The following is a 14,028-nucleotide window of genomic DNA, read 5'->3' on the forward strand; positions in this document are numbered from 1 at the left end:
ATTTCAGCATTGCCTTGAATCTAAGACTTCTTCTACCTTAAATTTTTGATTATTATCAATTTTTATATGAAGAAGTGGCATTTGTCTTCTTTCCAAGATATTCACTATCTTACAAGGCTAAAGAAACGACATGTAAAAAATGGGATGGATCTTCAAAGAGTCTAGTAGATATAACTAATAAATAATAAAATTCACTTGTTTACAAATAAGAAATGGTTCAAGTCTATAATTATTGAACTTATCACAAGTGCACCTAGTCTTGATATTATAAAAAAATAATCACACCTTATCACCAATATAGAATTAATATTGTTCTTTATGATAGGCATCTACATTGATCTTTTGTTGTTCTTGAGATTCTTTTAATTATCCCATTATTGTTCTATATAGCTTATATAAATGATTTACTGATCTTCTATCACATAATTAACAATTTTTAAAAAGTCAAAAGTATCAAGTTGTAGATGATAACCATAATTAATAAAGAAAGGTATTTATTGAGTAAAAATACTATCAAATTATTCTATGTAAACTCTACCAATGGCAAAAAAATTATCCAATCATCTTGATAATAATTGATGATATACCTCAAATACTACTATAAAACTTGATTTACATACTTTATTTGTTGATTAATTTGAAGATGAAAGGCTAAAGATAGTTTGAGGATAAAAAACTAAAATATAAGACTATGGTTGTTTTAGAATAGGTAATGGTTGAAGAAGTCTATAAAGTTGATGAGGAAGATTTTTTTATCTTAAATAAATATCACATGATTCTAAAAACACTTTAATTACTTTTTATATTAGAAGATATCAAAAATATTTTAATATTAGTTCTAAAGTCTTATTATATCAAAAATATCTGATTTTTGAAAAAAATTGATGAGCTTGAAAAACATGTAATTATACTTTTTCTTCTTAAATATATAATTTTTCTTCAAAATAGAATAGATTACTTTTAAATTCAAATTTGAAAAAATTATAAAATTTAAAAGAATTATTTTTAATATCATAAACAAAAAGATCAGAGGACATATTCAATTGAACTTGCTTGAGAAAGGTTGTTCAATAATCATTATTGATTTTATTATTTTGAGGTAAAAATGATTCGGCTTCAAAAAAAATTCTTAATTGATCAAAAAATACATTTCTTTCTTTTTATGCAAGATAAAAAATTTTAAAAAGAGCATCCAATAAACCTTATTTTTTTCAAATTGATAAGTAATTTTGAAATCAAATATTAATAAAGGCATACTCTAATGGATTTGGTGACAATTCAAAATACATATCAACATGAAATACATAAAGATCTTGTGATCCATATATATAGTGATTGAACTACATGCACCTTCTAGATAATGACAATAATCTTGAAATGAATCCATGATTACAAGAAGTTCTTCGTTGTGGATCTTGTAATTAATCTTGACAGCTAAAAATTTCTTTAAATAAAAAGCTATTGAGTAGAGCTTGTCATGTATTTTTATTTGTCATAAAACAGCATCTATAGAAAAATTTGATACATCTATTTTCATGAAGAATATTTTTAAAAAATCAATACAATACAAAATTGGTTTTTTTTCAATATCTAATGAATGATATCTTTTCTAAGTTTTTTCATAATTTTTTATCTATTATTTAGAGGATATCTTAATATGCTCTAGACACACAAAAAACATGAACTTCATATTTATTGTGTATTATAAAACTAAGAGATCCAAGATTATACAACAAGATAGAAAAGTATGTATTTCATACTATTCAAGTTGACTTTCTAGGATACATCATCTCAAACAATGGTCTTTAGATAGAAACGGAAGATCTCAAAAATAATAAGAAATATGAAATATTTTTTGGAATTTTCTAATTATTACAAAATCTTCATCAAAAACTTTTTTCAAATTGTAGCTCTTCTTACATGTCTTACATATACAAACAAACTAGAATGAAGTAATGAAGCTGAAGCATGTTTTGAAGTCTTAAAAATAATATTTATTTGTGTATGAATTTTCTATTGTATTAATTTGAACTAAATATGGATATTTCAAATATAATGTCATGTCTATTGGACTTACAAATGTACTAGTTGCTTTGTAAGTTTAATAGGCATGATATTATATTTGAAATATCTACACTTAATTCAAAATATAAATTTTTATTTATCTCTTTTTTTAATGCATATCCAATTATATACTCCTCATAGATCTATTTTGTGTAGATCTTTACTTCATTGAGTTAATTAAGAAGTCCTAAAATTAAAGATAAAAGATATGTATTCTTGATGGTAATCTTATTGAGTCTTCAATAATCTATACACATCTGTAGAGATTTACTTTTTTTCTTCACAAATAAGATAAGTGCCACAACTAGAGATTTAAAATGGCATATGAAATTATTAGCCAAATTTTCATCAATGCATTCCTTGAGTACAATCAATTTATTCTATTATAGGCTATAGATTGGTCCAAATGGTAGTTGAGCTCTTTCTTGAAGATCAATAGAATAATCATAAAAATAATGCTTTGAAAGAATATTTTTATTTTTATTTTCAAAAACATCTTGATAATCTTGATATTTGCTTAAAATACTACTTAAGATCTTTTTTCCATCAATATTATATGTAGAATATATAATAAGTATTGGTCCTTTTTTTATTGCATACATAAAAGTTTTTATATCTATAAATAATAATTTGGATGTATTGATCTTATGGATTTCTACTTGATTAAAAAAATCTTAAACAAAACTATGAAAAAAATAAAAGCTATAAAAAATCTACTCTATATGAGGATTATATTTTTTTAGTTACAATAATCTTAAAATAACTAGATTAGTATGAGATCTAATCACAGTAAATATTATTAAAATATTAGTTTTTACTTCTAAAAGAATAATTTCATGTGTAATATTAGTAAAAGATAACAAATAATCATCCATTACTTCTATAAGCATAAGTTTGGTTTTTTTAACTAAAGATATGTTTGATTTTTTAACAAAATCTTTATCTATAAAATAGGTTGAGACTCTTAGATCTAATAAGACTAAAACATTGTAATTTTTTGGTCCTAAAAAAAATTCTTTTGTAAATCAAGATGAAAGATCTTAGGAGAGAATGAGACTTCTCTTAGATGTTACTCAAGATTTCAACTGCACAGTCTCTATTATAGTTGGAAAAAATAGCAATATATTTGGATTCTCTATAATATAGGTACAAATCTTCTTTACCATAATAAGTCTTTGTTTTTTCTTAATAAGAAGTTTAAAATATATCATACTAATTAACATATGCTCTAACCTAAAGAAGTAAGTTTTCTAAAACTTAAAAGATGTTGCTATGGCTTTTCTTATACTTTTTCAACCAAATCTTTATTCTTGGCATCTTTTAAAGAGTTGATTGTCATAGGTAATAGCTTAAGTAATAAATTGCACCAGTGAATCTGCTCTAAGCATTGTTAGTAATAAATCTTTGACATTATCTTTTAATTCCATTTCAAAATATTTGATAAGGATTGTCATTTCAATCCACATTGCAAGCAAGATTTTAGAATTCAGAAGCATATGTAGTGATTGAATGTAATCTTTTTTATAATAATATAAGCTTAATTTCTACTATTTTTTTATAATCACTTTATCCAAATGTAGTTATAAATACTTTCAAGAATGAATTAAAATCATAGAATGGTCATGAATCTTTTTCCATCAAAGATGCAAACTAAAAGAAAATACTTCAAAATAAAAGTATGCCTATAAATCCAACTTCAATAAATCCATTGAAATATTAGAAAGAATGCAATCTTAGTTAAAATTTAATTTGTAGCAAAAATCTTTGAAATTTTGATTTTATACTATCAAACTTCTTAAGCATACTAATCTTTGCCTCTCTTGTACTTATAAAAGAGAGACTTCTTAGATTTAATTGTCAAGTTAATATACTTGCTTTCTTAGACTATACTTCTTTATGTAAATTTCAGACTTCTTCTATATGTATTAAAGACATAAAACTTGAAAAAAGAAATCATCAATACAGTCTTATGTCACTCAAAAAGACTAAAAGATCACCAAAGAAGGTAGTATATTAAACTAAAATATTTATTAGCAAAGACAAGAAGACTAGGTATTATTAAAATAAGATTAAAGACTAAAAAGGCATTGATAAGAATAGAAAAGGATTCATTCTTGCCTCCATATATATATTCTTAACTATGAGCTATGTGGCAATGTTTTTTAAGACCTCAAAAATATATTGACTTTGTAAGACACATATCTTAACTTCTAAAACAAGTTTTCTATATGTGTGCTACATAGTTGATTTGCTCCACAAGCTGCCAATGCATGGTTAACTTGTTGACTAAGTTTGTAACCTATCAATCAACTACAAATACATATAAAATCAAAGCAACATTTTTAAAGCTTCTAAAAAGCTTTTCTAAAAAATATAATGAAATAAATTTACTTTAATCTACTTCTATTTAATCACATAAGTTAATATTAGAATAAATATGTATGTTAATGATATTACCTCCTCTTTTAAAAATAAGTTCCACAAAGAGCGGTCATCATCTTTTATTGATCTTACAATTCTTCAACTTAATTTTAATGAATGTTATTGAAAAAAAGCCTCAGCTTTCTTTATTGCATTTGCAAGTTTTTTTATTGGCTTATATATGCGTTAATTAGTATCATATTTGTACCAATGAACAAGATATTTTAACCAATTTTGGCGCCATCTTAAATCTAAGATTTCTTTTGCCTTGAATTCTTAATTATTATCCATGAAACAAGACTAAACTATCTCAAAAACCCAAGTGCCTTCTTATCCATAGCAACATAAATCTTCATCGCAAAATAAGACAAAACAGACCTAAATTGAAACTGAACAAAACTAAATAGAATAGAACATGAAAGATAAAATTGAGCAAATAAAAACGAAACTGAGCTAAATTAAACAAAAAGTTGCAAAACCAAATTTTACTAAGAGAAAGAGTCTAAAGCCATACCTGACTAGATGCCTCAAAAGGCCTTAGCCAATCTTATTTATTCCTAATTTTATTACCCTAGACTTTTAAAATATTCTTAGGTAGTAGGTCCTATGTAGATAATTGACTTAAATTTCTTTTTTAGAAGGTTCTATAATAGGCCCTACTTAGATAACTATTCTAAGCTTTTTTTAGAAGGTTCTATGGTAGACTCTACCTAAACAACTATCCTAAATTCCTTATAGAATGTTCTACAATAGAACTTATTTAGTCTACTAATCTAATTTCAATTCTAAAAACTTCCATGGTTCTAATTATCTATTCCTATACAAATATCTTATCTATATCCTGTTACAATTAATCTTCTTCTACTAATGTAGAACGTCTTCGTTTTGCTCTTGATGGTATCTCCGAATTGTCTTTTGGTAATGGATGAGGTTTTGTGTAGGTTCCTACATTGCATAGTAAATGAAATAATCTTTTCAAAGAACTTTGTACTCAAATTGTGGACATCCACTGCCATGGCAAAGATAGCAATACTTCAAAATACTGTCTACTTAATATTCTTGTTAGTCATCAACTATAGCTAGTGCTCGTGGTAGTTGATGTCAATCCTAAAAATACTTTGGCTTAGTATTAAATACATTCAGTTGCAAAACATAAAAGATTGGATAGATCCAAATATGAGGCAAAAGCTCAAGGCAATATGCAACATCAAAAATCATTACAAAAATACAGAAAGATCAAAGCGACCGAGGTGCGAATTTATATATTTGATTTGATGTAGCAAAAGGCAAGTTCATATTAAAAATTAACAACTGATTATCATCTCAAAACGTCTTGTATTACTAATAGTTATCCGCATATTACTTCTATCAATTTTGTGTAGTAAAGAGGCAATGTTGCACCTCTTATAAGGCCATTGTATAAATTCCTCCATTGTTAGATTGTTAGTATTCATAGAATGATAGAGAATTGTTGGTATAATTGGATCTTGACTAATATTAAGAAAAAATAGTGAATGATCAATATTTGCTTGAATATTATTATTATAAGCAAACTCCAAAGGTGTCAAGTATTCATTCTAATCATTATGATGAACCACCACAAATGCCTGTAGCATATCCTCCGAGATCTGATTTGCACACTTTGTTTGTCCATCTGTTTGAAGATAGAAGGCTATAGATATGACAAGTCATGTACCTAATATCTTGAATAAGGCTTGCCAAAAACTTCCTGTGAAGCATGGATTTCGATCTTAAATAATAGCATAAAGTAATCTATGGTGACAAAAGATGGTATCAAAGAAGACTCGTGCAAGTATTGAGACATCAATACTCAAATACACAACAGCCAAGTGAAGTTGTTTTGAGAGTTGATTTATAAAGATGGCAATTGTGGTATGATTATGAAGCATTTACAACAAATACGTAATGAAATCCATAGTCACCTGCTTCCAATGTATTGTAGGTAGCAAAATAGGCTACAATAATCTAGAAGATGTTGTATTGTGTGCTTTATTGTATTGGCATGATTTGCAGAAGCATACAAAGGCTCAAACATTATGATCCAAACCTATCCAAAACCATGTCCTTGAGAACCATTTCAAAGTCTTTTCTTATCTTAGATATCCAAATATTGGAATGTCATGTCCTTCTTCAAGTATGCGCATCTGGAGTATAGAATTATCATGTACATAAATCCACTTCTTGAAATAGAGCAAGCCATAACTAAGAGTGTAATCTTGATATTATAAATGGCCCACCTTTAGCCAATTGCTAACTATCTTGAAATAAGCATCTCAATGTATAGCTTCCTTCTATACTGCCTCTTTTATTAGATTTGAAAGGCTACTATTAATTGAAACAACTTCTATCTTGTCTTCTAATTTTTCCTTCAAGTTTAATCTCCGCAATAAGTTGTCTAGCATAATATGTTGTCACCCTTACTTGTACTCAAGTTGGATATCAAAAAGTTGTAATTATTCTTCTCAACAATGATACTCTAATTTCATATTTTCTAGATGCAAATCATATAATAAGGATCAATAGTCAATCCGAACAACCATTGGCTTCTCCAATAGATAGAGATGCTACATCTTTGTGGCATGTAAAATTACTAATTTCTCTCAATCATGTGCAAAATAATTCCACTATGCTCTATTGAGCTTGCATGATTTACATGCCATAAGTTGAAAATTCCTATTAAAGCCTTATTGAAGAACCACTCCAATAGCAAAGTTGGAAGCATCAATGTCAAGCATACAAGGAAGATTAGGATTATATGTTAGCAATATTGAAGTAATAATGAGTACTTCTTTCAATTTATCAAAGACATTTTGCTACTCTAGTTTTTATTCAAATAGAGCACCTTTCTCTAATAGATTTGTTAATAAAGTAATAATATAAGCAAAACATCAAACAAAACGGCAATAATATTCATCAAGGCCAAAAAATGAATAAACTTCAAAATCATCTTTAGAGATTGGCCAATCTTCAATTGCTTTCACTTTATTTTACTCTATATGTATGCCTTCGAAGGACACCACATGCTCCAAAAAGATGACTTCCTACTTCTAAAGTTTGCATTTGATTGCTTGCAATAAAAACAACTATCTTGTAGCTGGTGCAACACTTCTCATATGTATTGCTCATGTTGTCACGGACCAAAAATACAAACAAGAAATCTAAACAAGAAGTTCAAGAAGAAATGACAAGAACTAGATTATTAGATGAGTACAAGAGCAACGCCAAGAAGATTGAGCTAGAGCTTCAAGAGATGTGTTGTCGAGACTGAAGAACTCTTCAGCCTCGACTCCTATATATACTATTGGCCTATGGTTCTAAGGAAGCGCATCAAGAAGCTTCCCAAGAACTATGAAGCTTCTCGAGTAACTATCCAAGAGCTAGGAAGCTTCTCAAGTAACTTCTTAGAATCTACTAAAATATTCTAAGAATCTTCTAGAGCCTTCTAAGGGAATCTTTGGAGAATCTTCAAAGAATCTTTAGGAAATCTTTGAAGAATATTCTAAGAGAATATTCTAGGAATCTTTTGGAAGTTTCTAGAGACTTCTTTCTAGAAGGTTCTAGAAACTTGTCTCTAGAAAGGTCTAAGGACTATGTCCCTAACATCACCTCTTCCTTTAGCTTCGAGGTCTCCGAGAAGCAATGTTATCGTCAGTCAATACCAACGTAAGAAAATGAAGATCTGTCGCATAACCTCTGCTATGAACCCCAATTGTTGTTCACGAGGCAAGTGATTCAATGGTCCTTGAAGCCAACGATAGTGGCCCACGCCTTCAACTTCTGACCAAGCATGAACCTCCGTGTCTTCATTGTGAAATTGTCCTACAAACACTCCTTCTGGCTGACCATTGTAGGCAGGCTCGACCTCAAATACAATCACCAGCGATCTGTTGCTCGGAATCCTTTGACGTCGTCGTGGTGCAAGCGGTTCTTCATCTCGCGGTCGTCTTCGTGAGCTAGTTGCTTGAGATGACAAGACAAGTGTAGTATCTTGGCTATCCATATTCAAAGGCTAAAACAATAAGAACAAAATTGGGCTACTAACAAAGTTCTACGCTATCTTGGAGAGAATGAATACATCAACTATGGATTTTGGTGGTACTCTCTCCTCTTTTCTGTTTTCTAGATGAGCAAGCTTCAGTAAGAAGCTATCATCGAACCGGCTTGGGTTTCTCAGGATATCGTCGATGAAACTCCTGTACCTTTTGCGGTGCATTCGCGAGATTTTCGACCGGCTCCCATGTTTGTTCATTAATATCGTAACCGCTCCAATGCACAAAGTATTCTAATTTACCCCGTCTTTGCCGTGAATCCAGGACCTTTTCCACCTCGTATTCTTCGTGGTTCTCTATTTCTATGCTAGGTGGTGGACATTGTACTCTTCCAAGAAAAGACGATTCTCGATAAGGCTCCAACAAAGAAACATGAAAGACAGGATGTACCTTCATAGTAGCTGGTAACTCCAGACGATACGCTACAGGATTGATCTGCTTTTGGATAACAAATGGTCCCAATCTCCGATAGTCCAATTTGTCACATAGCCGCTTGGTCTTAATATTTCGTCGAAGCAGCCAAATTTTATCTCCAATCGTGAATTTAGGAACCTGATTCCGAAATTTGTCCGCGGACGCCTAGTAAGATTCTTGGACAGTTTGCAATTGAAGCTTCAATGTAGTTTGAAGCTGCGAAAGCTCCTTCACCAATCCTTCAGCTGCCGGGTTGTTAATCGTTGACGAACTCCTTAAGTCAAGCTTCGGATGGTATCCATAATTAGAAAAGAATGGCATTTGTTGAGTTGACGCATGAAGGGTGTTGTTATATGCGAACTCGACTAGTGGTAGATATGCGACCCAATCACCTTGATGATAGTTGATGGTGCAACGTAAATATTGCTCTAAAACTTGATTCACTCGTTCTGTTTGGCCGTCCATTTGAGGATGAAATGCCGAAGAAAGCTTGATATCCACCTTCAATATTTCAAAAAGAGATTTCCAAAACTTTGACACAAACTGGGTTCCTTGATCCGATACGATATCATCTGGTAGACCATGATATCGATACACATTATCAAGAAAGAGTCTTGCTGTGTCTTTGCTTGACGATGTCTTCTTGCAAGGGACAAAATGTGCCATCTTTGTAAGCCGGTCTACGACAACAAAAATATTGTCAAATGAATTCGATGGTGGTAGATCCGTAATAAAGTCCATGGAAACCGAAGACCATGGTCGGCGCGGAATAGACAATGGCTGTAGAAGTCCATAAGGCCGATGTCGAGGGTTTTTAGATCTTGAACAAATGTCACAAGATACAACAAAATCTTTCACATCCTTCCACATTTGAGGCCACCAGAAATCACGGGAAATAAGTTCCAAGGTCTTATTGAATCCAAAATGTCCCGCAGCTGGAAAGTCATGACGAGATTGAAGAACTCGGAGTCGTGTTGGCCCTTTTGGGATATACAACCGCTCTTCGAAATATACTAGATCTCCTTCCATCTTGAATTTATCATCACTAGCATGTTGCTTGATATCAAGGGTTAGAGAATCTTCAATGGTCGCGGCCCGTACCTGGTCGAGGAAGTCAGCATCAATTGGTACAATAGCTGTGTTGAGCCAAAATTTCTCTGGCTTCAATAATGTCGTGCACTGTTGATCAAATGCTGTATCTCCAGCCTTTGGCGCGAGATATGATCTCCTTGATAATGCATCGGACAACCCTTGTTGCTTCCCAGGCCGATAAGTAATAACAAGGACGAACCTGGATAGCGACATACTCCACCGAGCTTGAAGCCGATTCAAAACCCGAGCCGACATAAAATACTCCAAATTCTTGTGATCCGTATATACAGTCACTGGATGTGCAGTTCCTTCGAGAAAGTGGCGCCACTCTTGGAAAGAATCTACTATAGCAAGGAGTTCCTTATCGTGGATCTCATAGTTGATCTCAGCAGTAGAGAATTTTTGAGAATAGAACGCAACTGGATGGAGCTTCTCATCTACGCCCATCTGTGACAGTACAACTCCCAAAGCAAAATCCGAAGCATCTGTCTCCAAATAAAAGGCCTTTGTAAAGTCCGGATGTACCAGGATTGGAGCTGTAGTAAATACCATCTTCAAATCTTGAAATGCTTTTTTTGCGATAGGTCCCCATTCGAGCTTGTCCTTACACATTAACCGAGTGAGGGGGGCAGCAACTTGAGAATAATTCTTGATGAAGATCCGATAGTAGTTAGCAAATCCAAGAAAACATTGTACGTCCCTAACCGTCTTCGCAACTTCCCAATACATGATTGCTTCCACCTTCTTTGGATCCATCTTCAAGCCTTCCGTAGTCGTGATGAATCCCAAAAACTCCATCTCAGTTTGGTGAAATAAGCACTTCTCCAATTTGGCATAGTGTCCTCGCTCCTGTAGTTTTTTGAGTACCAGACAAACGTGCTTCTCATATTCTTCCTCGTTCTTAGAAAATATCAAAATATCATCTAAATAGATGACAACAAAATTGTCTAGATGCTCTCGAAAGATGTCATTCATCATGTGTTGAAAGACCGCTGGAGCATTAGTAAGACCAAATGGCATGACATTGTATTCAAAATGGCCATACCTTGTTCGGAACGCTGTCTTCCATTCATCTCCTTCCTTAATTCGCACAAGGTTGTAAGCTCCCCTTAGGTCAATCTTTGTAAAGATCTTTGCACGCCCAAGTTGTTCTAGAAGACCAGAGATCAAAGGCAGTGGGTAGCGATTCTTTTTTATCACCTTGTTGAGACCTCGATAGTCCACGCACATCCGTAGTACGCATCCTTCTTCTTCACAAATAAGATTGGTGCCCCAGCTGGCGACTTCGAATGACGGATGAAGTTCTTGCCTAGATTCTCGTCAATGTACTTTCGCAACTCAGTCAGCTCCGTCTTGATTAATTTTGGATGTCGAGATGTCCAGCTGCACGGTCCCTATTGTGGTTGGGCATCCTTGTTTTCCTGCATGCTTGTACTCGTGAGTCTTGTTGTTTGAGGCTTCTGTTTCTTCCGACAATCTACAGCTTTATGGCCTGCTTCTCCGCAATATAAACACAAGTTTTGTTCAAACCGTCGCTTTTTTTCCTCAGCTGTGAGGCATTTGAAACGTACCGCATCAATTTACATGGGTTCAGGATCTGTAGAGTGATTCTCTGAACCTTTTGAAAATGTAGCAAATGCTCCATCATTTCTCCAGCCTGATCGTCTTTCTTGTCGTAATTCAAAGAGGCGGTTGTCACAAATAATTGCCTGAGATATAAGTTCTTCTAAAGTATCTGCCTCAGGCATGGTGATCAATAAGTTCTTGACATCATCTCTCAGTCCATATCGAAATCGTGTCATGAACGCCTTATCATTCCAATCAAGATTACATGTAAGCTGTTGAAATTCTGCAGCATAGATTGCAGCAGAACGTAATCCTTGTCGCAGATTTTGTATCTTTCTTTCAGCCACTCTTTCTCGATCGCTATCTCCAAACGCAGCAGTAAGTCTTTCTATGAAAGCCTCCAGGTCGTACAATATTGGAGAATCCTTCTCCAATAGTGGAGCAAACCAAGAGCGAGCATTTCTTGATAGAAGAGTACCTATAAAAGCAACCTGGGTAAATCCATTCGGATAACGAGAAGGGTATAGGCGTAGGTAAAGCCGTACTTGTTGCACAAAACCTCGGAAGTTGGCTCTTGTTTCGTCAAACTTGTCTGGCATATTCGCTTTTGGTTCTTTCATACTAATCCTTGAAGTATCCATAGGGGTCGTATGTGACACATGTCTTGCTTCTCTCAATCGAATAATCTCTTGTTGTAGGCTATGAATTTCGCGTCTAGCTTCTTCGGTCACTAGATCAATTTGAGGTTCTTTACTTGGATTGCGAAGAAATGCAATCTCCTTTCGTACACTATTCATAAGAGCTTGAAGATCTGCAAGAGTTGCCACTCTATTGTTTACTTGTGGAGATGCACTGTCTATGACCTGGTCTACTTCCATATTTAGAGAATAGATGGATTAAAATTTTGAGAGAAGAAGAAATTGCTAAGTCTCTTGGAGAAAATTATAGCACTACCTGTCACTAAAACCTACTCGGAGAAAAGGAAAAAAAAACACTAAACGATTTCAGTTTTAGAGGAGGGTAATCCGCAACCTCTAAAAATGCCTCAATGCTTTCGAGAAGAGGGGTAATCCGCACTCTATCAAGAAGGCAAAGCTCTGAAATCGATGTTAACAGTTTTTTCTACTAGCTATGCTAAACAAAAAGAAGGAATTAATATCAGTCCAAGAGAGGGTAATCCGCAACCCTTAGAACGCTCAAGTATCTCCAAGAAAAGGGGTAGTCCACTCTCTGCCTCAAAGAACTAAGCTCTGATATTGTGATTGAGAAAATATCAGTTTAGAGGAAGGTAATCCGCAACCCCTAAAGCGCTAGAATACCTTCAAGAAGAGGGGTAATCCGCTCTCAAACAAGAAGGATTCAGCTCTGATATTAAGATAAAGGTAGTCTCGACAAACTGTCACGGACACAAAATACAGACTTGAAATCTAACAAGAAGTTCAAGAAGAAGTGGCAGAACTAGATTAAACAGATGAGTACAAGAACAACACCAGAAAGGTGAGCTAGAACTCCAAGAGATGTGTTGTCGAGACTGAAGAACTCTTCAGCCTCGACTCCTATATATACTACTGGCCTATGGTTCTAAGGAAGCGCATCAAGAAGCTTCCCAAGAACTATGAAGCTTCTCGAGCAACTACCCAAGAGCTAAGAAGCTTCTCAAGTAACTTCTTAGAATCTACTAGAATATTCTAAGAATCTTCTAGAGCCTTCTAAGGGAATCTTTAGGGAATCTTCAAAGAATCTTTAGAGAATCTTTGGAGAATATTCTAAGAGAATATTCAAGGAATCTTCTGGAAGTTTCTAGAGACTTCTTTCTAGAAGGTTCTAAGGACTATATCCCTAACACATGCTCTTTAAAAATTTTACTATATATGAGGACATTATCAATGAAGACAACTACATACTTATTCAAAAGATTCCAAAATAATCTGTTTGTTTGACTTATGGAAGAGACTAAAGCATTGCTAAGGCCAAAAGGTAAAATCAACCATTCAAAATATCCATAGTGCTTATCAAATGTTTTCTTTCTCATATTCTATCTTGCAATAGGTATTTGCCAATAGTCGCTACAAAGATCAAATTTATTAAAGATAATTACATCTCAAAGTTGGTCAAGAAGAACATCCATACGTAAAAGTGGATATGTTTTTTTTAACAATCTCCTTATCAAGGCCTCGATAGTCAATGCAAAAGCAATATCTACTATCTTTCTTGAATACAAAGAATATAGATACTCTTATAGTGATGTATTTTTTCAAATAAGTCCTTTCTCCAAGAATTTATCCAATGCCTTCTATAGCTCTTCAAGTTCTTTTGGTATTAGGTAATAAATTGGTCAACTTGTTGATTTGGCTCCAAACAATAGTTTTATTTGAAAAGAGGCACCTTGATTAAGACGCAT

Source organism: Physcomitrium patens, chromosome 8, assembly GCF_059467195.1.
Source record: "Physcomitrium patens ecotype Gransden chromosome 8, ASM5946719v1, whole genome shotgun sequence".
Classification (NCBI taxonomy): Eukaryota; Viridiplantae; Streptophyta; class Bryopsida; order Funariales; family Funariaceae; genus Physcomitrium; species Physcomitrium patens.